Source organism: Meles meles, chromosome 2, assembly GCF_922984935.1.
Source record: "Meles meles chromosome 2, mMelMel3.1 paternal haplotype, whole genome shotgun sequence".
NCBI classification, from domain to species: Eukaryota; Metazoa; Chordata; class Mammalia; order Carnivora; family Mustelidae; genus Meles; species Meles meles.
In genome coordinates, this window is record NC_060067.1 from 118,751,765 (window position 1) to 118,774,864 (window position 23,100).

At 36.0% G+C, this 23,100-nt stretch overlaps 1 protein-coding gene across 4 annotated transcripts in view; it reads right to left on the reverse strand.

Annotated features, from left to right (window-relative positions):
* Positions 1-23,100, reverse strand: part of CCSER1 (coiled-coil serine rich protein 1) — an 877,572-nt gene that overhangs the window by 824,081 nt on the left and 30,391 nt on the right. Inside the window, exon 2 of one of the 4 annotated variants that reach the window (XM_045997843.1) lies at positions 13,169-13,272. The exons of the other annotated variants lie outside the window; for them this stretch is intronic. The gene's annotated coding sequence lies outside the window, so the exon portion shown is untranslated. The remainder of the gene's footprint in view (positions 1-13,168; positions 13,273-23,100) is intronic. 4 annotated transcript variants of the gene reach the window in all.

The following is a 23,100-nucleotide window of genomic DNA, read 5'->3' on the forward strand; positions in this document are numbered from 1 at the left end:
TATAATGCAACAGAGAACCCACACACATAAACCCACACATACTTGGCCAACTAATTTTTTTTTTAAGATTTTATTTATTTGGCAGACAGAGATCACAAGTAGGCAGAGAGGCAGGCAGAGAGAGAGAGAGAGAGGAGGAAGCAGGCTTCCTGCTGAGCAGAGAGCCCAATGTGGGGCTCAATCCCAGGACCCTGGGATCATGACCTAAGCTGAAGGCAGAGGCTTTAACCCACTGAGCCACCCAGGTGCCCCTGGTCAACTAATTTTTGACAAAGGTGCCAAGAATATATAATGGGGAAAGGACAGTCTCTTCACTACATGGTGTTGGGAAAACTGTATATCCACATACAAAGGAATGAAACTGGACCCTTAAGCTATACCACTCACAAAATTTAACTCAAAATAGATGAAAGACATAAACATAAGAAAGGAAACCATAAAACTCCTAGAAGAAAAAAACAGGGGAAAATATCTCTGACACTGATGTTGGTAATAATTTCTTAGTAAAGACACCAAAAGCACTGGCAACAAGAACCAAAATAAAGAAACAGTACTACATTAAACTAAAGAGCTTCTGTATAACAAAGGAAATAATCAATAAATTGAAAACACAACCTATGGAGTGGGAGAAAATATTCACAAAACACACATCCAATATAAAGAAATCATACAACTCAATAGCAAAAAAAAAAAAAAAAGGCAAATAATCCAATTAAGAAACAGGCAAAGGGTATGAGGAGACATTTTTCAAAAGAAGATACACAAATGGCCAACAGGTATAAGAAAAGCTGTTCAACATCACTAATTAGGGAAATGCAAATCAAAACCACAATGGGGGGCACTTGGGAGGCTCAGTTGGTAAAGGGACTGCCTTCAGCTCAGGCCATGATCCTGGAGTTCTGGGATGGAGTCTGGTATCTATCCAGCTCTCTGCTCAGTGGGGAGTCCACTTCTCCCTCTGACCCTTCCCCTTCTGGTGCTCGCTCTCTCTCATTCTCTCTCTCAAATAAATAAATAAAATCTTAAAAAAAAAAACCCACAATGCGGTATCACTTCATACCTGCTAGATGGCTACTATCAAAAAACAATCAATCAATCAAAAAAAAAAAAAAAAAAGGGGGGGTGGCACCTGGGTGGATCAGTGGGTTGGTCGACTGCCTCCAGCTCAGGTCATGATCCCAGAGTGTCGGGATAGAGTCCTGCATCGGGCTCCCAGCTCCATGGAGAGTCAGCTTCTCCCTCTGACCTTCTCTCCTCTCATGCTCTCTTTCATTCTCTCTCAAGTAAATAAATAAAATCTTTGAAAAAAAAAATATAACAAATGATGGCAGGTATATGGAGAAATGAAGAGTCCTTAAACACTGATGGCGGGTATATAAAATAATCCAGCCATTATGGAAAACAGTATGGGGGTTCCTCACAAAAATTAAAATTAATCTTCCACATGATCCAACATTCTCACTCATGGGTACATATCCAAAGGAACAGAAATCACTTATCTCAAAGAGAGAGCTCCGCCACCATCTTCAACTGGAACATTATTCACAATAGTCAAGATAAGTGAACAATTTAAGTGTCCATCAATAAGCAAGCAGATAAAGAAGATGTGGTACATACACACACTGAAGTATCAGCCATGAGAAAGATGAAATTTGCAATAACATGGATAACCTTGAGGGCATTACGCTAAGTGAGATAAATTAGACAGAGAAAGACAAATACTGTATATCACCTATATATGTAATCCAAAAAAACTGAACTCATAAAATGCAGAGTAGAATGGTGGGGTAATTGGGGAGATGCTGTTTAAGGATATAAACCTGCAACTAGTAGATAAATAAGTTCTGAAGATCTAATGTACAGCCTAGTATAATACCATACATATAATACATAGCATATATAATACTCCATTATAACTTCAAAGTTGACAAGGAACTAGATCTTCATTGTCCTCACCACAAAACAGAAATGCTAAGTATGTGAGGTGATACAGGAGTTAGTTAATGCTACGGTGGTAATCATATTGCAATATATTAATATAAAAGACCAACACATTGTCCATCTTAAACTTACACAATGTTATAAGTCAATTATAGCTCAATAAAAAAAAATGCACAGGAGGTCCTCATAAAAATATTCAATGAACACATATTGAAGGTTCAATGAATACAAGCTGAAATCAAAGTTTCAGAAAATAAAAAGCAGTTTCTCCCCCACAAAAGGTTGGGGATTCCTTATCCAAAGAAACTATGATGGTGTGAAGGTGTTCTCTCACTCCCTTTCCATCAGTCTTTCACTCAATATTGCTGACTGCAAACCTTGTGCCGGACACTTCGAATGGTGTTGGAGATCCAACAGTGAATGACAGTCATATAAGTACTGTCTTCAGATGGTTAACGATGCTGATTATCCTCACTCCCACTCCCTAGGTCAAAGAACCTCAAATTCTCATCAAACCACAGAGAATAAGAATTTTGTGGCACAGACAGGAGCGGCTGTTTTCTTCGTCCCAAGCAAACTATGTGGAAAATCCAGAACTGCAGCAGTACCTAAAGTATCATTTCTATCTGATACGTAAGCACATCTTTCTTTTCATAATCTAAAGTTGCTTTTCTACTGCCCGTCCCTGCTTCCTTCCCTCCCATGACCCCCACACTGTCCTTACCCAACTTTGCTAAAAAGCGAAATCATCACACTGTGACTCCTTTTCAGTGTTTACACTTTTCATCCCAGGAGTCCAGAAACTATCAGATATGTCAACCCCTTGACAGGCTGAATAAGAATTTTAGTTGCTTAAGTTCAGAACCATTTTAACAGCTTTGACTTCTCCAGCAGTTAATTAGACCTGGGTGTTAAAGGTGCTTCACTTTTGCTTAATTTAAAAAAAAAAAATTAAAATTTAAAAAAAAATCAATAAAATGGTCCTGTATCTTCAGTCTATTGAACTATCTCCTCAGAGTATTATTTGCCACCGAGTTCTATTGCCAGTTCCTCTACTTTCTGTGCTTCCATATTATCTTAAAAAATAAAATAGACATCTGGGTAAAAAGAGTACTCACTCTCCAAAGAAAAATTTTAAGAAGTCAAAGTCAGATCTTGAGGCATCCCTACAGACCATTTTGGTACCACCTGGAAATCTGTTCCTTGCAGCTAAATCTTTTTGTCAACTCCCAACAGGGGTTCGTGACATAGATCAATATGCCCTTGGATTGGCCAGTACTGTATTTTGTTTCAAGTGACAGTCTAATGCCTTGTGTCTTATTTCCTCAGTGTTCTGCTGCCTGCTTTCTAAAGTAGCAATCAACAAATGTAATAATCAAATATGTTCAAGTATGTTATGCTATAGCCACGGCATGTCTCACTAGTTTCAGGAAATATATTCACAATTTAACAAAATCTCCTCCCTGATATGCTATTTCTAGACCAGTGTTGAATATTTCAGGCACACAGCAGCCACTGGGGAGATATTTCCATTCAGATGTGCTTTATGATGCTCCTCGAAACACAGTTTTCTTTTTTCTAGAGGGAGGCACAGACAACATACACCTACGACTTTACAGTATTATTTGCTGATTTGCTGACCGTTACAAAGCAACTTGGTATCATATAAATAAAATCTGAATGAACTACCTCAAATTAATAAACAGTTACCCTAAAAAGGAAACTTTCATTCAAATTTTTGTGAAAACAGTCTTCAAGTATATTATTTGCCGTAAAATGAAATTGTCCTTGACACTGCCCCATTGTGACAATAGAAGAGAATTTAATTTACATTAATTTCTAGTGTTGTCCTTATGAAAACATTTAAAATCTGGCAGACTGCCTTTGAGGGTTAAAAATCTAGTAGTGGAAAAGCCCAAGTCAGAATAGCTGTATAGCAAAGTACCTTTTCAGAGGTATTATAAGTTCATTATTCATATCCATTCCACTGTCATGGACCCCTGTGACAGTGTGTATGTGTGTATTGTAGGAAAATGGCACTGATACCCCTTGGGAGGAAGGTAAGTAATTTTAACAGGTCTCCACCCAGAGGTAACTTCACTATCAGATTACCATTCCAATCTTGTCTTTGCATCTCCCAACCTTTTACCTTTTATAAAATGCAAATAAATCATCATGGACTTTCCTGACGGAGAGTCTTTACTCTGTCAAACTTTAAGTCAGGCTCCTGAACCTTCTCCTTAGGCTCATCTGTGGATTTTCTTGTAAAATCCAGTTTCAGCAAAAACTCTGCTAAATCAGTTAAACCCGCAACCCCTCCCGAATATCTGATCACTCTCAATATCTAATTGGGTTCCTCATCCTCAATCATTCCCCACACCCAGTGTTGTTGGATCATTCAGGCTTGCCTTCAATAAGAATCCTGTTGGGTTGGTGTAGACAGGTGTAACCCCCTTACTACTGATGTTTCCTTTTAGTTATTTATGTCTACTGACTGTCACCCTGCTTCTTGGTTGTAAGTTCCAATTGCCCATGCTATATTTGGAATTGAACCCAGTACTGTATTCCAAATATAGCATGGGCTTCCAAATTTATAGGTCTCCTCCCTTACCACAATAGTTCTAAGCAAATCTGGTTTTACTGTTTTAATTTCTGTTTGGCTCTGGTTTTTGACAGCACCTAACCATTATCAGTTTACATCTGTAGTAAGAGATTAGTTATTAGCATTACCAGATATTTAGAGCAGAATACAATGTAGATTGTGGTGTGTACGTGTGTATGCACACATGCACACGTTTGGAGGTCATAGGAGATACAGGAATCAAACAACTGGGGAATAAATCTAACAAAGAAAATTAAGACAAACTACCTACATGCTTTGTAATTTTGCTTATAAAAAATACTGAATATTTGATTCAGGATCATAGAGATGTCATAATTTAAATATTTCCTCAAGATCCACCAATGATCTTTCAGAAGTTTCCTATTTTAGATGGATAATAAGTAGAAAAATCAAATTTTATGTTTTCTTTATATTACTATAACAATCAAGAAAATTTAGGATATAACACTTGGAGAAAGCAGGATGAAGTAGTGAAAAAAATCATTTTCCTCTGTTTAATTATAAACGGGCTTCCTTCATTTCAGCAAGACATTTAAAAACAAGTACAATTTAATTAAATATAATTTTATTAAAGCAAACAGCAGTAAAAAAGCTAATACTTTGTTATTAAAATCATTTTTTTAGAACTTGTTTTTCAATTCATATATCAGCGATGAACGCAATTTTCTTTCAGGATAAAGGTATTAGATACATATTTCATCAAAGCGTTAGATGTATACCCACTTTTTCAAAAGTCAATCTTTCTATTACTAAGTGAAAGAAACCAATCTGAGACGACTACATACTTCATGATTCTAACAATGTAACATTCTGGGAAACACAAAGCTACAGAGACAATAAAAAGATCAGTAGTTTCAGGAAAGGGGTGAGGGATGAAGAGGCAGAACACAGAGGATTTTTATGACATGATACTGATGGTCATGTGTCATTATACATTTGTCTAAACCCACTGGATATACAACACCAAGAGTTAACACTGAAGTAAACTGGATTTTAGGTGATTATGATGTGTCAGTGTAGATTCATCCTTAGTAAAAAAATGTACCATTCTGGTTTTATGTTGACAATGAGGGAGGCCATGCATGGGTGGGGGCTGAGGGTACGTAAGAAATCTCTATACCTTCTTCTCAATTTTACTGTAAACCTAAATCTGCCCCCACCAAGCCAAAGCCTTTAAAAAATTTTTAATAAATCCATCTTTCCTCTGAGTTTCTAATGTTTCCTCAAATCTTCCTTCCCAAAATAGAAGTGAGCAAGTTTTATCAGAATTATTCAATGAAAATCATATGCAATTGCCTAAATAAGAGAAGCCTAAATAGTTAATTCTTTTCCTGAAAAATTAACCTCAGACATTGCAATTTTTACCAAAGACTCTCATCATTATCCACATGTAATTTTCTGATAGTATAACAATTTAGCCTGAATCGCCTCCTTCACCTCTGGGTAAGGCAAATTGACTATAATATCTGAGAGATGTCAGTAAAGAATAGCAGAAAGACCGGTTCTACTTCTTCTGGACTAACAACAGTGAAAAACAATAATTGCTCTGATTGAACCAATTTTGCTTCCAAGAAAATGTCATTCATCATAATCATAGATAATCTGATTTCTAGTTCTTTTAGGTCAAGGAAAGTGAACCAAATCACAGGCAAATATATTCTTAGTATTTTAAAACCATAACCTTATTTTTTAAGTGCATGAAATCATATTTTATAATAATTTGACAAAAGCAATTCCACCCTACCCCAAATTTGAAGGTTAAAATATACATATATATGAAGCTTAAAACAATCTATTGCTAAGTACATAATTAAAGTTACCTTTAAAATTTTTTCTAACATTAATATAAAAGGGGTGCCTGGGTGGCTCAGTGAGTGTCTGCCTTTGACTCAGGTCATGATCCCCGGGTTCTGGGATGGAGCCCTACATCGGACTCCCTGCTCTGCAGGAAGCCTGCTTTTCCTTCTCCCAGTCCCCCTGCTTGTATTCCCTCTCTTGCTGTGTCTCTCTCTGTCAAATAAATAAATAAGATCTCTAAAAAAATTAATACAAAAAAGGCTTTTTAATCTCCAAAATATGTGAGCATCGAATCATCATACTTTATTTCTTCTAGGCAAATTAACAGATTTAAGATATACTGTGCCCATAGATTCCAATTATAAGTATCTAGTTAATGTCATATGACCTCATATTTTATCCCAAATCCTGTGAGTCAAACCCTCATTCTTTCACAACCCAACCTTTAGATGTTCACCAAGTGGAATTCAGAATTCATAGAATGCTCCTTTCTTTCACTCCCAGAAGCCTGGGAGAAGTAGAGAAAGACAGATAAAGGAAGTCAGCAGACTGCCTCACCATCTCTGTTTGCTGTTATCAATTCAAAATTTCTTTTGTCAGTAAATCTGAAAGCTGTCATAGAGTGAAAATTCATACTAGTAAGCGCAGAAATTACTGGGAAATCTAACTTTTTAATACAAATGTTGTCCTTTCAAGTTTCAATAAGGAAAGTAAAACTTAAGAGTTCACTGAACCCATGGGGGGGAAAGAAGATTGTGCCCCTCTCTTGCAACTCTCAATTTCCCTACTTTGCTTCTTTCTCTTGCATCTTTCTTAAATATTCTCCCTACCCTTTTCTTTCCATTGTTTTATCCTGAGGAGGATTGCAGTGGGGAGTACAAAGCAAAGAGTGAAGAAGATACACAAAGAGATACTGAAGTATTTTGTATCTGGCTTATTTCCCTTAGAATAATGTCTTTGAGTTTCATCCATGTTGTAGCAAGCATCAAACTTTATTCATTTCTGTATGTCACTGTCCACACCTTTTCCTTTAATGAGAAACTAATTATATTTTTCACAAATTACTATTACTACCACCACTAGTTAATTATTATTAACTGCTTGCTTTGTGCCAGGAAATTTTCTTTTTCTTGCCTTTTTTTTTATTTTTAAGTAATCTTTACACCCAATATGGGGCTCAAACTTACAACCCCAAGATCAAAAGTCACACATTCTACAGATTGCGCCAGCAAGGTGCCCCTTGTACCAGGAAATTTTCCAAGTGCTTTGTTATGTATTAATTCACTTGATTCCCATAACACACAAAGTAGGCATTATTCTTATACTTATCATATAGATAACTAATTGGAGGCAAAGAGAAGTTAAATAACTTGCACTAGAGTAGTTAGCTTGCATAATGGTACAGTATTCAAACTCCTGTAATTCAGGCCTTAACCTACAGTCTTAGCCACATTTCACTTATATGATGATGTTCATTTTTAAATTTGTTACCAAATCCATGACATACTGAATACCTATATATCCTCTTTATCAATTCCTCAATTCTTAATGGTAGTGATGCTAGTGCATCACTGCAAAACAGAATGTCCTTTCAGTGATTCAAAGAAGGACTTTTAAGAAAATAGCTGTCTGATAAACGATTAATATCCAAAATATATAAGGAATTCCTAAAATTCAACAGAAAAAAAAAACTCTAATAATCCAATTTTAAATGTGCTAAGGACTTTACACATTTCTCCAAAGAAGGCATACAAAAAAACCAACAGATACACATATTTAAAAAAAAAAAAAAAAACACTCAGTGTCATTAATCATCAAGGAAATACAAATCAAAAGCACAATGATCTATCACCTCACAACTGCCAGGCTGGCTATCATCAAAAGAAGACAACAAATGTTGGTAAGGATATGAAAAAAATAAGATCCATTATTCACTACTGATGACAATGCAAAATGGTGCAGCTGCTATTAAATACAGTGTGAAGACGGGGCAGCCACATGCAGAAGAATGATACTGGACCATTCTTTTACATAATACACAAAGATGAACTCAAAATGGATGAAAGACCTCAATGTGAGACAAGAATCCATCAAAATCCTAGAGGAGAACACAGGCAGTTAACATCTTCGACATTGGTCACAGCAACTTCTTATAAGACACATCTCTAAAGGCAAGGGAAACAAAAGCAAAAATGAACTATTAGGACTTCATCAATTAAAAAGCTTCTGCACTCAAAAAAAACATCAACAAAACCAAAAGGCAACCTATGGAATGGGAAAAGATATTTGCGAATGGCATATCAGATAAAGGGCTGGTATCCAAGATCAATAAAGAATTTAACAAACTCAACACCCAAAAAACAAATAATCCAGTCAATAAATGGGCAGAAGATAGGAACAGACACTTCTCCAAAGAAAACACACAAATGGCTAACAGACACAGGATCCACATCATTAGCCATCAGGGAAATACAAATCAAAACCACAATGAGATACCACCTTACACCAGTCAGAATGGCTAAAATTAACAAAACAGGGAACAACAAATGTTGGTGAGGATGTGGAGAAAGGGGAACCCTCCTGCACTGTTGGTCGGAAGGCAAGCTGGTATAGCCACTCTGGAAAACAGTATGGAGGTTCCTCAAGATGTTAAAAATAGATTTACCCTACAACTCAGAAATTGCATTACTAGGTATTTATCTAAAGATACAGATGTTGTGAAAAGAAGGGGTGCATGCACCCCAATGTTCATAGCAGCAAAGTTCAGGATAGTCAAACTGTGGAGGGAGCTGAGATGCCCTTCATCAGATGAATAAATAAGGAAGATGTCAGGTGTGTGTGGGGGTGTGGGGGTGTGTGTATACACATGTATACACACACACACACACTGGAATACTATGCAGCCATCAAAAGAAATGAAATGTTGCCATTTGCGACCAGGTAGATGGAACTAGAGGGTATTATGCTGAGTGAAGTAAGTGAATCAGAGAAAGACAATTATCATATGATCTCCCTGATATGAGGAATCTGAGAGGCAAAGTGGGGTGTTTGGGGGATAGGGAAGGAAAAATAATGGAACAAAATGGGATCAGGAGGGAGACAAACCATAAGAGGCTCTTAATCTCAAAAAACAAACTGAGGGTTGCTTGGGGGACGGGGGTATGGAGAGGGTGGTTGGGTTATGGGCATTGGGGAGAGTATGTGCTACGGTGACTGCTGTAAAATGTGTAAGCCTGACAATTCACAGACCTGTACCCCTGTGGCAAATAATGCATTATATGTTAATAAAAAAATTTTAAAATAAATGCCAAAGGTACCAGACAATAAAAGTTTTAAGTCAGTGGATAAACAAAACCATGAAAGATTTGTTAGTATGCTTATAATTATACCAGCTAGAAATAATGGGAGTTTAACTGGATAAAGAAAAATGGGGTTAAACATTAGGAAATAATTTCTAATAAAAACAGCAATTAAAACCATGTAAGAACAATTCAAAAAAAGTTACTGGACATCCATGAAACTATTAAAATACTATCATTTATACTTCAGAAAATATACATGTTGGGGACATGCAAGTAGACAAATTTCCACTCTTGTCAAATTACCTATTTACTCCAAATGCTACTTTTAGTGTATCTCTCAGCTCTATTCTATTTTAAACTTGTTTTTTTCTCTTAAACATAGCATGTTTTCACTCAGATATTTTCTTCAAGGAAAGAAAACAGATTACTTGCTCTGACTGTTCCTGTCATGTACTATATTCCTTTTAACACAAAGCAATAGCTGTGTAATCTAACAAGAATAACTGCTTACACAAGCATCACCAGAAATCTGATAATTTACAGAAACTAAAAAACAATCTCCCTGAGGGTGTGTGTATGTGTTGTGTGTGCCTGCACGTGCGCTTGTGTGTCAAAGTTTCTCTGTCAGGGTAAATGGTGAGGAAAACAACCCAGAGCATTCGACACTTATTTAGCCATTTCCAGAGATTACTATTTATCCATATATCAAAAGAATTTCACATTTGGGGAACATATCACACAGAATTTCATTTAAAACTACAAGCACTCTTAAAATTATATGCATAATTTAATCACCCAAACTTCTCTCCTTAGGAGCAAAATGATCATTCCGTAAGTCTTGGAAACATTACAATTGTCTTTCAAGGATGTATTACTGTGCCTTAGTTTTGTCATTTCGTAAGTCCAGCATGTTCGTTTGGTACAGTTTATCACACTTTGCTCCCACATTTTCTCACCTATTGAGTGGGAATGAATTATTCTTTACAGGATACCCAGGACACTCATTAACACTTATTTATATTCAATTTTCCTCAGTAAGGACACATAATACTATAATAAATGTCACATTTTGAACTCATAGTTTACTATAGCAAAGACTTCACTACTTCAAACAAAAATTAATATCAAATATTTGATCTTTCAAAAAAGCCAATATAAAATGTCTGATTAGAATATTGTCCTAAAAATAGTAGGGGGTAGCAGAAATAGAAAAAACAAATTCCATCAGAGACAAATTTTTTCCATTTATTAAGCCATCTAGTTTTCCTGCCAATTACTATATTTTTATATAATCTTAATAAGCTTTATTTTTAAAAGATCCAGAAATGCCAATTTTGCAAAAATTCTAGAAATACTTTCCTATTTATGTTCTAAATTCATTTGGTTATACTACATTGCTGCATTTTAGGTTCAAACACACCACAACATTTTTTTTACTTTCAAAATAAAATAATGCATTCCCAAAAATGTAGTATCTCTACATTCCGATTTAGGAAATCAGTGCTACTTGCCATGCCTGCCTTGCTATGTAAATAAAACATGGTCAGAATAACCAGAACTGTGCATCCTCCCTAAAATATAACATATTTTATGACACGCTATGAGAGACCTTATGGTTTCTACAGAGTTTATAATGGAAAACACACAAAAAGATCTAGACTTGTAAAGAAAAGCAGTCATAGCTCCCTTGATACTAGGCTTACCAATGCAAAGATAAATTTAGCCTCCATCCAAGTGGTATTTTTGGGAGGTGTAGAGGGTAATGCTTTGAGGTGGTTTGTGGGAAGTGATACATGAGGAATAAAAGAGTGGATGTGTCTCAGCAACCACTTTGGTAAGACACCATGTTCACAGAAGAGCCATCTCTAAGTCTATGGGAACAACACTATTCTCCACATCTGAACTGATGATTACTGACTCCTCCTCAAGCAGGGGCTACCCACCCGACTAGGGATCCAAAGACGAAATTGAAAGCCTACCACATTTAGCCTATGGTAAAATCAGCGTAAATGTCCACGGAGCCTTTCAAATCAAAAGGGAAATTGCTAAGTTTGTTGCCACTGCTGCAGCAGTCCTGCTTTCACTTAGACTGAAAACATCAACTGTCAGAGATCAACATCTTCATCCTCTTTATAAACTGTTTCCACTTCTTACCCTGCAACTACAGGAAAACATGGCTTATTTTAAAATGAACTGCTCTTTGATAGCTGAGCATACATCTATCCTGCCTTTCATATTCAGAGATGATGTTCCCAATCTTGTCATTATCCATGTGTCCTGGATGTACCGTTTATCTGAAAATATCATGGTAAATTTTACCAGAAGACGCTTTTTATATGCTGCTGGTAAAGTCTGTCATTTTAGCTCTGTATCTTTGCTTCATGTACAAAGGCAACTTTGCAACCCCTCTCTCATGTTTTGCTCAGAATGTAATGCTAACTCATTTATCAACAGCAGGTTGTTCTATTATGAAATAAGGGAATGTGACTTATAGCAGCCCGACTAACTTGTATCCAGAGAACAGCACAGTGACCTAAGCTATTAATCTGATTTATCATACTCTTGAGAACTGCCTGGTTCCCATTCAACCCCCAAAGAGAAATGGTAGGCCTCCCCAGGAGGTCCCTTCTAATTTTAAGGTTTTCAAAGTATTCCTCATTCAAAGTTTAAAGAGGACAAAATAAAAGTAAATAAATACATAAATAAACAAATACATAAGCTAAAATAATTTGGACCTAATACAGCGTTAACTGTACTCAGGATGGTACTTCAGTCCTGGGAGTCCTCCGTTTCTGGATACCCACAGAAGGGCATAAGCCAAATTCATGGAGGAAAAAATGTATCAGGCAAAATTTGCCTTCCAGAAATCACCCCTCAGGAAATCACCAACTTCAATAGGGGAATCCTTTCTCTGTGTGCTCTGACAGAAGACCTCTGGATAATGTTTAACACAGTTCACAGTAGAGACACATGCACTGTATTTAATTTAAAAAGTAGCTTCTTCTCACTGATGGCCCTTTCATTTTTTCTCCTCTCCAGGACTTCTCTTCTGAACTTTTAAAAACCATATCCTTGTTTCTGAAGCTCTTTTACCAATCGATCTCTTTGATATTATGGCTGCACACACCTCAACATCCATTCCTTTTTCTTCCTTAAAACTCTACTTCCTGAATTCACTTAACCTACGTGCTTCTGAAGGCTCAGTTTGGTGCCCATTGCCCATTGTTACTGGTCAGAATTAAGAGTAATTCTTGCTTATGTCATTTTATACAAGTATGGATCCATAACTAGGGTTAAAAAAAACTGGTTCTTTATGACAAACAGTTTGAGAAGCATATCTTTGGATGGTGATATTTCTCATTTGTAATGACTGGTCATTATCAAGGTCACTTAGACCACTGAGACAATTTCCAGCATTTCAGGATCAAGCTCAACTGAATTCCCTTATTCACTTTTGTCTGTTCCAATGTCTTCTTCCTGATAAGTAGGGGCCTCGGTCACTAACCTTGTCCTGAAGTGCAATGTCCTAAGAGTCTCAGACAAATACTGGGCCAGAGCACTGCTCTTCGGTGATATGTAATTAAAGTGAACAGTCCAAAAGGTAGAATCCTGTAATGGAACCAAAGACAATACAAACCATCTCACTGTATCATCAATACAAAAAAGTCTAGGCATGTGGTTAAAGGTAAAAAAAGAAAATGAATAGGAAAGAAAGCTATCATTTTTCTCTTGCTTGACAAAATAACCAAGGTCATTTTCATAGGTCACTAATTCTTTTTCTATTTAGTGATTCATCACTTACATATCACACTCAGTGCTCATCAAAACAAGTGCCCTCCTTAACACCCATCACCCCTTTAGCCCATTCCCCACCTACCTCCCTCCATCAACCCTCAGTTTGTCCCCTATAGTCTCTTCTGGTTTGCTTCCTTCTCTCCTTCTGTTCCCCTCCCACCCCTTTCCATAGGTCCATATGTTTTGTTTCTTAAATTCCACATACATGTGAAATCAGGTGGCATATTTCTTTCTCTGACTGATTTATTCTGCTTAACGTAATACACTCTAGCTCCATCCTTATCATTGCAAATGGCAAGATTTCATTCTTTTTGATGGCTAAGTAATTTTTCATCATACCATTTATACACACACACACATCTTTCTTCATCAACTGACTGACATTTGAGCTCTTTCCATAGTTTGGCTATTGTTGATAATGCTGTTATAATCATCAGGGTACATGAACCCCTCCTAATCTGTATTTTTGTATCCTTTGGGTAAATAACCTGCAATTGCTGGGTGGTAGGGCAGCTCTATTTTTAACTTTTTGAGGAAGCTCTGTACTGTCTTCCAGAGTGGCTGCACCAGTTTATATTCCCACCAACAGTGTGAGAGGTTTCCCCTTTCTCCGAATCCTCACCGACATCTGTTGTTTCCTATGTTATTAATTTTAACCATTCATAGGTCACATATTATAGGTTGCTACAGTCAGGTTTTGATTCTTTAAGAGCATTCATTAATCCTTTGCAATTACAATCTGGCAGGATGGAGAATCAATGTCAACATGAAAACGGCTTGCTTTATTTTTCTTAAGTTGTACCTGAACCATTGCTATGCTTCCTAAGAATTCTCAGACTAATATGTAGGATTTTCTGAGGACTGTCTCAGCCCACCAGCCACTGGGGTGGGGGATGGCATGCATTATTTGAGGCAACTGCAGAGCAGGATTTCTTCCAATAAAAGTGGATGGACATTATCTCACTTCGGTCTCCCCCCAACCCAAATGAATGGTAGGAAGACAAATTCTTATCTCTGATGAACTTGTAAGTTTTGGGGCCCTCAGTGTCTGAGACAACACACTCCTTTGGGGTCAGCCTATTTGCATTTGCATGCCTTTGTACCAATTCTTTCTCATATATTTCAACTTTTTCCTTGTGTATCTTTATCCCACTTCCTTTCAAAATACAACTCAATTCTGGGGCACTTGGGTGGCTTAGTGGGTTAAAGCCTCTGCCTTCGGCTCAGGTCATGATCCCAGGGTCCTGGGATGGAGTCCCACATTGGGCTCTCTGCTCAGCGGGGAGCCTGCTTCCCCTCCTCTCTCTGCCTGCCTCTCTGCCTACTTGTGATCTCTGTCTGTCAAATAAATAAATTAAAAAAAAAAAATACAACTCAATTCTCATCTCTCCATTAAGTCTTTTTAGGTCACTTTAACTCTCCCTGAGTTCTTCTAGAGCAACATCGATCATACTTACAACTGAAGTTATCAACATGTAAGAATTTAGTGCTGGGGCGGCTGGGTGGCTCAAGCAGTTAAGCATTTATTTTCAGCTCAGTTCATGATCCCAGGGCCCTGGGATGGAGCCCCATGTCAGGCTCCCAGCTTAGTGAGGAGTCCACTTTTCCCTCTCACTCTCCCTCTATGCTCTACCCCAAATACATTTCTTTTAAGTATTTTTTAAAAAGAACTGAATGTAAATTTCACATGCTATCATCTCTTTTCTTATTCAGTTGATTTAACATGAGGGAAGAACACGACCTTTTCACCCAGGCAGACTAATATGAATTCCAACTTGGTCGCTCTCCACCTGTACCACCTTTGGCAACTTTTCGACTTCTTTGACTCTCAATTTCTCCACCTTTATTATCAAATAATGCTACTGACAATTCTATAAAATACCTACAGCAATATGAACACTTCCCTGCCTCAAACTGTTTACAGAACTCTTGAGAATGAAAATCATGCCTTATTTTTTTCTATACTTTCTATCCCTTATATAAAATGGTATAATGAAGTACTCAGTAAAAATTAGTGAGTTTAAAGTTGTGTTTTAAAGAGGGTGTTGTTTATCCAGAATTCTTCTAATTGTACAACTCCAACATTCACTGCTCTGTAGTCTCATGGTACATCCTCTCTCACTGTGCTGCTAAGTAAAGAAGTCTAGTAATCTCCTTACAATATACTAATCCCCACAGACTGTAGTAATTATAATGACTTCAAGGGACTTACACTGTGGAATTTGCTTCTAAGTGAAGAAAAACTTCTGAAGTGTTTTTAACTTAAAACATCTTTATTATTTGGAAGCTACACTGGCAGATTACCAAAAGCAACCCAAATTAATAGGGGTATTATTAAAAAGCCTTTTAAGAAAAGAATGTATCTTAGTCAAGAGAAAGCGGAGTATTTAATAGTAGTAAATGGTCACTTTAAATTATAAATATTCTGTTCTCATGAGAGCAGATTGGCACATCAAGGTTTTAGGTAAGTTTTAACAATGTTTTTAACACTTTAACAAATGCTCAACGGAAACTATTTTCTTAAGCCAAGTATTTTTTTAAATATTTTTAAATTGTTGAGTGCTAGGCAGATGGTAAAAGATGATAAAGGAATGTTAGCTTTTATTAAGTCAGGTATGTATGGGGTTAAAAAATAGAAAGGTATTTCAGCAATGGTCACATATCAGTAAGTTAGTTTGTAAGGTTAAAACATTATCCAAATCTCATCCATGATATAACATTAGGTACTGAATCTTTCAGATGCCCAAGCATAATTTCTACATAAATCTAATTTCTGAAATAGAAACACTAGCATGAAGCAACTGTTTGTAGATATAAGACCTATCTCCCAGAGGAGAAGGTCTAGCCACCTCTGACTAGAAACCAACACAGTCCAGTGGAGTGAAATGTGCAGGTGATTAGGTACATGCAAAGTTTCTGAGAATATGAGAAAATCTGGAGAATTTTAGAGGAACCAGGAAACAAATGAATCAAATGGAATCTTGGATGATCTGAATCAGAACAGAGGCTAGAGGGTTATCTTTCTAGGGTAAATAAAAACATCAAAGGGACGGAAAAACAGGGAGGGTAGGAGAGAAAAGCAAAGGGTATAGAGTGCAGGGTAAGTGGATTGTCATGTAGGACTCAGCCTTGAAATTTTCTAAAAAACCTAAGACTAAGACTAAGACATAAAAGAAAGATTAGATAAGGATATATAGTAACCCAGTGATTCACACCCACAGAAACCAAGTAAAGAAACACAAAGTAAAGAAACACAAAGAAAAACTAATAAGGACGCAAGAAATGCTGAGTATATACTGAGACTGGAAGAAGCTATTCTCAAGCTCCACATTAAAATTTTTGTTGCAGGGCAGAGAGACCTTTAAAATAAATGCATTTGGCAACATGATAGTTTATAGCAGCTCCGCAATTTTCAAATGATATCCTTCTTCTTCTGAGAGTAACCTCGTTTTCTCATATCTCAAACTGGTCCCAAACGATCTCATATTCTTCCATAAATAACTACTCATTATTGTGTGAATAGCCATTGATAAAATGACCATTTGCAACCTTATTGACAATATTCTTGTAAATATATTAAATTCACTATGTATTCTTACCTCTGTAATAATATCCTCAAAATTCATAAAATTCTAATGGTTGTAATTGAAAAACATATTTATTAAGTAACTACATGCTTACAGTAATTTTCAATGATTACTTTTGTTGTTTATGCTTTAATATTTAGCAACTTTTTTTTTTAAAGATTTTATTTATTTATTTGAAAGACAGAAATTACAAGTAGGCGGAGAGGCAGGCAGAGAGACAGAGGAGGAAGCAGGCTCCCCGCCGAGCAGAGAGCCCGATGCGGGGCTCGATCCCAGGACCCTGGGATCATGACCCGAGCCGAAGGCAGAGGCCTTAACCCACTTTGGGGCACCTGGGTGGCTCAGTCCTTAAGTGTCTGCCTTCAGCTCAGGTCATGATCCCAGTATTCTAGGATCCAGCCCTGCAAGCCCTGCAGTGGGCACCTGGCTCAGCGGGAAACTTACTTCTCCCTCTCCTACTCCCCCTGCTTGTGTTCCCTTTCTCACTGTGTCTCCCTCTGTCAAATAAATAGATAAAAATCTTTTTTAAAAAAATATTTAGCAACTTTGTAATTCTTCAAATTTCTAAGTATTTTTTTTTAATTTTATTTATTTGACGGAGATCACAAGCAGGCAGAGACGCAGGCAGAGAGAGGAGGAAGCAGGCTCCCCGCTGAGCAGAAAGCCCAATGTGGGGCTTGATTCCAGGACCCTGAGATCATGACCCGAGCCGAAGGCAGAGGGTTTAACCCACTGAGTCACCCAGGTGCCCCTCTGTGCCCCTCTAAGTATTTTTAACATAGAAACATGTAAATTCCAAAATCACACCAAATTTTATTTTGCTGGTTTTAAGATGCAATGTGAAGTCATTTATGTGACTACCCATTATAATAAAAATATACATAAGACAATAATATAAGGTTATGTTTGGTTAATCAAACATAGGCTAAGAACTTTACTAAATTGATGTTTTCAACAAGCAATTATCTCAAAAATTTAAAATATAACAAAAAAGAAAAAGCCTACCCCCAAAATTATATGGCCTCTCTCCAAGAATACCATCATCCTAAATTGCTTAAACATCAGTAAATTAATTATACTGTCTATATAGGTTAATTATAAAGTACTTAAATCAAGTTGGTATATCATAACCTTAAAATTAGTTTTAAAAACTAATACTTAAAACTATTTAAACATGTGCAAGAAATATATGCAATTTGACTGCACTAATGTAATTAGGTACTTCTTTAGACCTATTTTTACTGAAATTAATTATTACTACAAAAATTATTTTTAAAACACAGAAGGAAGGCTTAACTGAATTATATTCTTTAAACATATGTCCACATTTCACTTATACTGATCTTAGCAAAAGAGCTAAAAATTTGAGAATATTTTCCCTTTAATTGATAAAAAAATTAATTTTAAAAATGCCATAAACTTTTAATGACCTACAGAAAATGCTTCTTGAAGGTGTCATTTCCAAAAATTGTTGTGGCAAGGTTCTAAATATATGGTATACTGTTTTATAATCCAGGATTGTATATTTACATTTTCCTATATGTTGCTATTTTAATTTTCCTATTATTTGCAATATGAGTTAAACTTGTAAAACTTGTAACTCCATTCTTAAATTCTGGAAATGAACATCTCTAGCTTTATCTTGGTTTTCCCTAGAGATTTCAATACTGAACTAATGACCCTCTGGTAACACTCATTCACAGTTTATCGTCTCAATTATACTTCTACTTCTTGAACTCCCCTTCCTTCTCCTCCACTACAAAATTTTTATCCCCAACAACCCTCACTACTCAGATTCCCTCCCCTATGACAACCAGGCCTTTAATGTGAAAACAACTCTCAGATACCTATCTGTGCTTCACTCTACTTTAACATTTACCATCTTTGTATGCCATTATAATGGAATCCTATATTTGCAATCTATTTACATATCTGTCCTCTCCAACAGACAATAGGACTCATGAGGTCAAAAAGAGTACTTATTTATTGCTTTATCTCTATAACTAATAGAGTAACTGATAGAATGACTGTTCACTGAATGAATAAATGAAAGCGGACACAGTATCTTTCCTTTCAAGACAGTTTAGTTCTAAAGCCATCCTCAAAGGAGTGAGTCAACAATAGGGTAATCCTAGCACAGTTTCAGGAATTCCAATTCAAACACATTTCCCAAACTAAACATCTGGGGCACAACCATAACCAAACAATTAGATTAAAATCCTTTTTAAGAACAGGAGTCATTTTTTTTTTTTTTTTCCTATCCTTACAGGGCTTAGAATAGTTTTAGGCACATTTTAAACAAATAGCCTTTAGCAACTTCAAGTGTAGGTACAGCCCTGGCTAACCAGGTTTACGGAAACTTAATATTTGGCACAGCTGGTATCAGAGAATATCTGTCAACTGTAAGACATAGCATTACCAAGGTCAAGAGTCTAGCTCCTCATAAACAGTGCCTAGTATACAATGGACTCATCTTTGAAGCTGATGATTAGAACTAGAAGAAAAAAAAGAGAGAATAAGAGAGAGATACTTGGTAATTTTTCAAAATGTTCAAATTGTGAAACACCTATACATCTTTGTAGTTTTGGCAAAAAACATGATCAAATAATATTTCATTCATCATCACTCTGACTGATGGTCTGTCTCTGCATGTTATCATATTCACAGAACACCAATCGGAGTCCAAAAGACTCAAAAAAGATAATACAGGACCAGGCCAATTTCCAAGAGGCAGCAAAGGATAACTGGGGGAAATGGGATATGGGGTGGTGGGTGAGAGAATCTGGATTTCTATATAACAAAGAGTAAAATACCCCCAAAACCCTCTTGAGATAAAGTCATATTCCACACAGTAACTGCTTCCATTTCCCTCTTCTCTCTTCTTTTTCCATTTCTTGAAGAATTCTAGGCTACCTTCATTTTCTTCTTTCTATTTCTAGAACTGTTAATTGGTATTATTTTACTGGGTCTATTCTTTTAAGTCTGCTTTTAAAAATACCCAGTTATCCGCATGTCCTTTCTTATGTATCTCAATCTACCATAATTGCTACTTCACCTCTCCTATCCATTACCTTGATTATCAAAAAGAAGATCTCAAGAGCCAACAATACAAGCATAGATTCTTTAGCCAAAACCACTGAAGAAGAAATTACAACTATTCCTTAAGTTTTTTCATGACTGTCATCATATCTTAAGTAACTAGTTGTAAGTTTTTGTGTTAAAATAAAAGTGTTGACCACTAGAATGGATTCTGCTATATACAAATAATAGTAGGAGTCAAAATTTGAAGAAAGAGTTTTAAAACCTTAAAATTTTAATAAATTGAAGCAATTATTTTCCTTCATGATTTGAAAAAGAAAAAGCCCTTATTCAATTTGTGCTACAGAATATCTTTACGTAGTTCCTGAAATGTTACTAAGCCACAGGGGTTTTAGAACTTTTAGGTTAAGAGAAGGTAGTAGTAATTCAGGAAGCAGTCACAACTGCCAGAAAGTTTTGTTGTTGACCTAAAGATGTGACAGCTTAAAGGTGCATGTCAGCCCCTGACAAATATGAACCAGGGAAGCAGCAGACACTTTTTCCTAACTAACACCTAGTTAGGAAAGCTGGAAAAAAAAAGTGTATCCAAATTCAACACTTTGCCAAAAGAGATGTTCAGTAACAATGGCTAGAAAATCCCAAAAAATTTCAAAAGAATGTTCTTTTCTTCTGTATGTCAAGGACAACAACGCATTACTAGTGAATATACTTTCCGCCCCTCCCCCCATTTCATTCCTACTTTGTTGTTCACAAATCTAGATATCAAGTGGTATGAAAAGAGTCTCAAGCACCCATTAACTTATTAGTCCTAACCTTCTTTGAAGGACAAATCTAGAAAAACAAAGTTAGGGAATGTATAATAATCTAGGCCTACCTCCCTTACCATCTACATGACCTTGATAAAGTTACTTAACCTTTCTCTATCTTAGATCTCTCATTTTTAAACAAGAGTGATAACAGAAAATACTTCTTTATCATTGTGAATTAAATTACATAATACATGTAAAGTATCTAGAAAAGCTTCAGGCAGAAAGCAAGTATGTAATCAATGTGAATTGAAACAGGTAGGGTTGCCTGGATAGCTTCGTCTGTTGAGTATTCAACTTTTAATTTCAGCTCAGGTCATAATCTCAGGGTCATGAGATCAAACCCCATGTTGGGCTCCACACTGGGCATGGAGCCTAGGAAAGATTCTCTCTCTCTTTCTCCCTCTGTCCCTCCCCACCTATGTGTGCACACTTTCACTCTTTCTCTAAAAAAAACAAAAAACAAAAACAAACAAACATGTAGAAAAAGAACAGGTTTATAAACTCAAAACTGAAATTCTCTTTATTCCTCTCTGCACTAACAGAAGCAACTATCTAATTCCTTGATTAAAAGTAAAAATATAATTTCCCCCATATTTTCATCACTATTGTAAAGACTTAATTATAGCAGATAAATGAAGAAAGTAAACCAAATCCAAGGCCTAAGAAACAAAAATATATAAATTCTAAATCAATTAAGAATTTTGCATAGCTATTTGCTCTCCTGCTAAATATAATTGAGAAATATTTTATATTATCTATATTTACATTAAAAACTACTTATCACATTTACCTATCTTTATCAATTCAATGATTAAATTTTGCTTCATAAACAAAAATACCAGAAAACTGTTCAATACTAACATATGAGAAATTACAAATAAATTTAAAGATGATGTTGTGAGTAAACAGTCATCACTAAACTAAATGGCAAAAAATTTTAAAAGTAATCATGTTTCTCCTCTTATAAAATACATAAAAACACAATAAATCCAAACAAACACATAAATAAAAAATAATCTCAAACTGTGACATGTCTGAATAATTTCCTTGGTTTCTTACTCCCTGGGTAAAGATATAAGCTGTTTTAGACTATTCAATTAAGCAGTTCTTTAGTGACCTGAAATATTAACATTCTTATCTAAACTATGTCCCTGACACTCTCTAATCCACCATTTTTTAAGAACATGTTTCTTCTTATTTTTATATTCAAATACTGATTTATTGTAAATTCAGTGAGTAAAATTCTCAGGAGGCTATCCTTATAAACTATGGAAGAACAAAAGGAATTGTTTTTTGTCATAGATCAAAAGGTAGCAACACATCTTTGCAGCACCCTGCTGCTTCTGAATTAATTTAGCTTATTTATGACTCATTGGACTCTCTTCTTGTCACTGCTTAAGTCACATCCTACCACGGTGAGGGTTTTGATGTCTTAACTTTGTTTTGTTGTTGTTGTTGTTTTTCAGATTACTAGAATCCTGTTTAGGATATTGGCACTCTCATTTAAATAAAAAATAAGCTTTAGAAGTTCTTTTCCAAACGTAATATACAATCCATTGGTGTTAACTTTTTTTTTTTTTAAAGATTTTATTTAATTTTTTGACAGACTGTGAGAGAGGAAACACAAGCAGGGGGAGTGGGAGAGGGAGAAGGAGGCTTCCCGCTGAGCAGGGAGCCCGATGTGGGGCTCGATCCCAGGACCCTGGAATCATGACCTGAGCCGAAGGCAGATGCTTAATGACCGAACCACCCAGGCGCCCCTGGTGTTAACTTTTACATAGAGAAGGATAAATGCTAGCCTTAAGAATTAAAAAAAAATTTTGTATTACTTATGTGTCTACAATGTCATTATGAGATGCAGAAATGAAGAAAGGACGAATATATAATGCTATCTGCAATAATTAAATATTAATGGAACATGAAAATTTATTGTGCCAGAACACATAAAATACATAAATACATAAAATACCAATCTTTCAAATTGGGAAAAGAAAAAAGGAAAAGCACATTAATGAAGGAAAGACCTTCTGTTTTACACTCAAGAGAAAATAAGTAAGGCAGTTTGTCAAACGATACTCCAGTGAGAGGGTAAAAGTCAAAGTGAGCTTGCCATCAAAAAGAAGGTCAGCCTGAGAGGACCTACAACTTTCCATACCCACAAATTTCACAAACTTATATCATTCCCACTTTACCACACTCCACCTTCT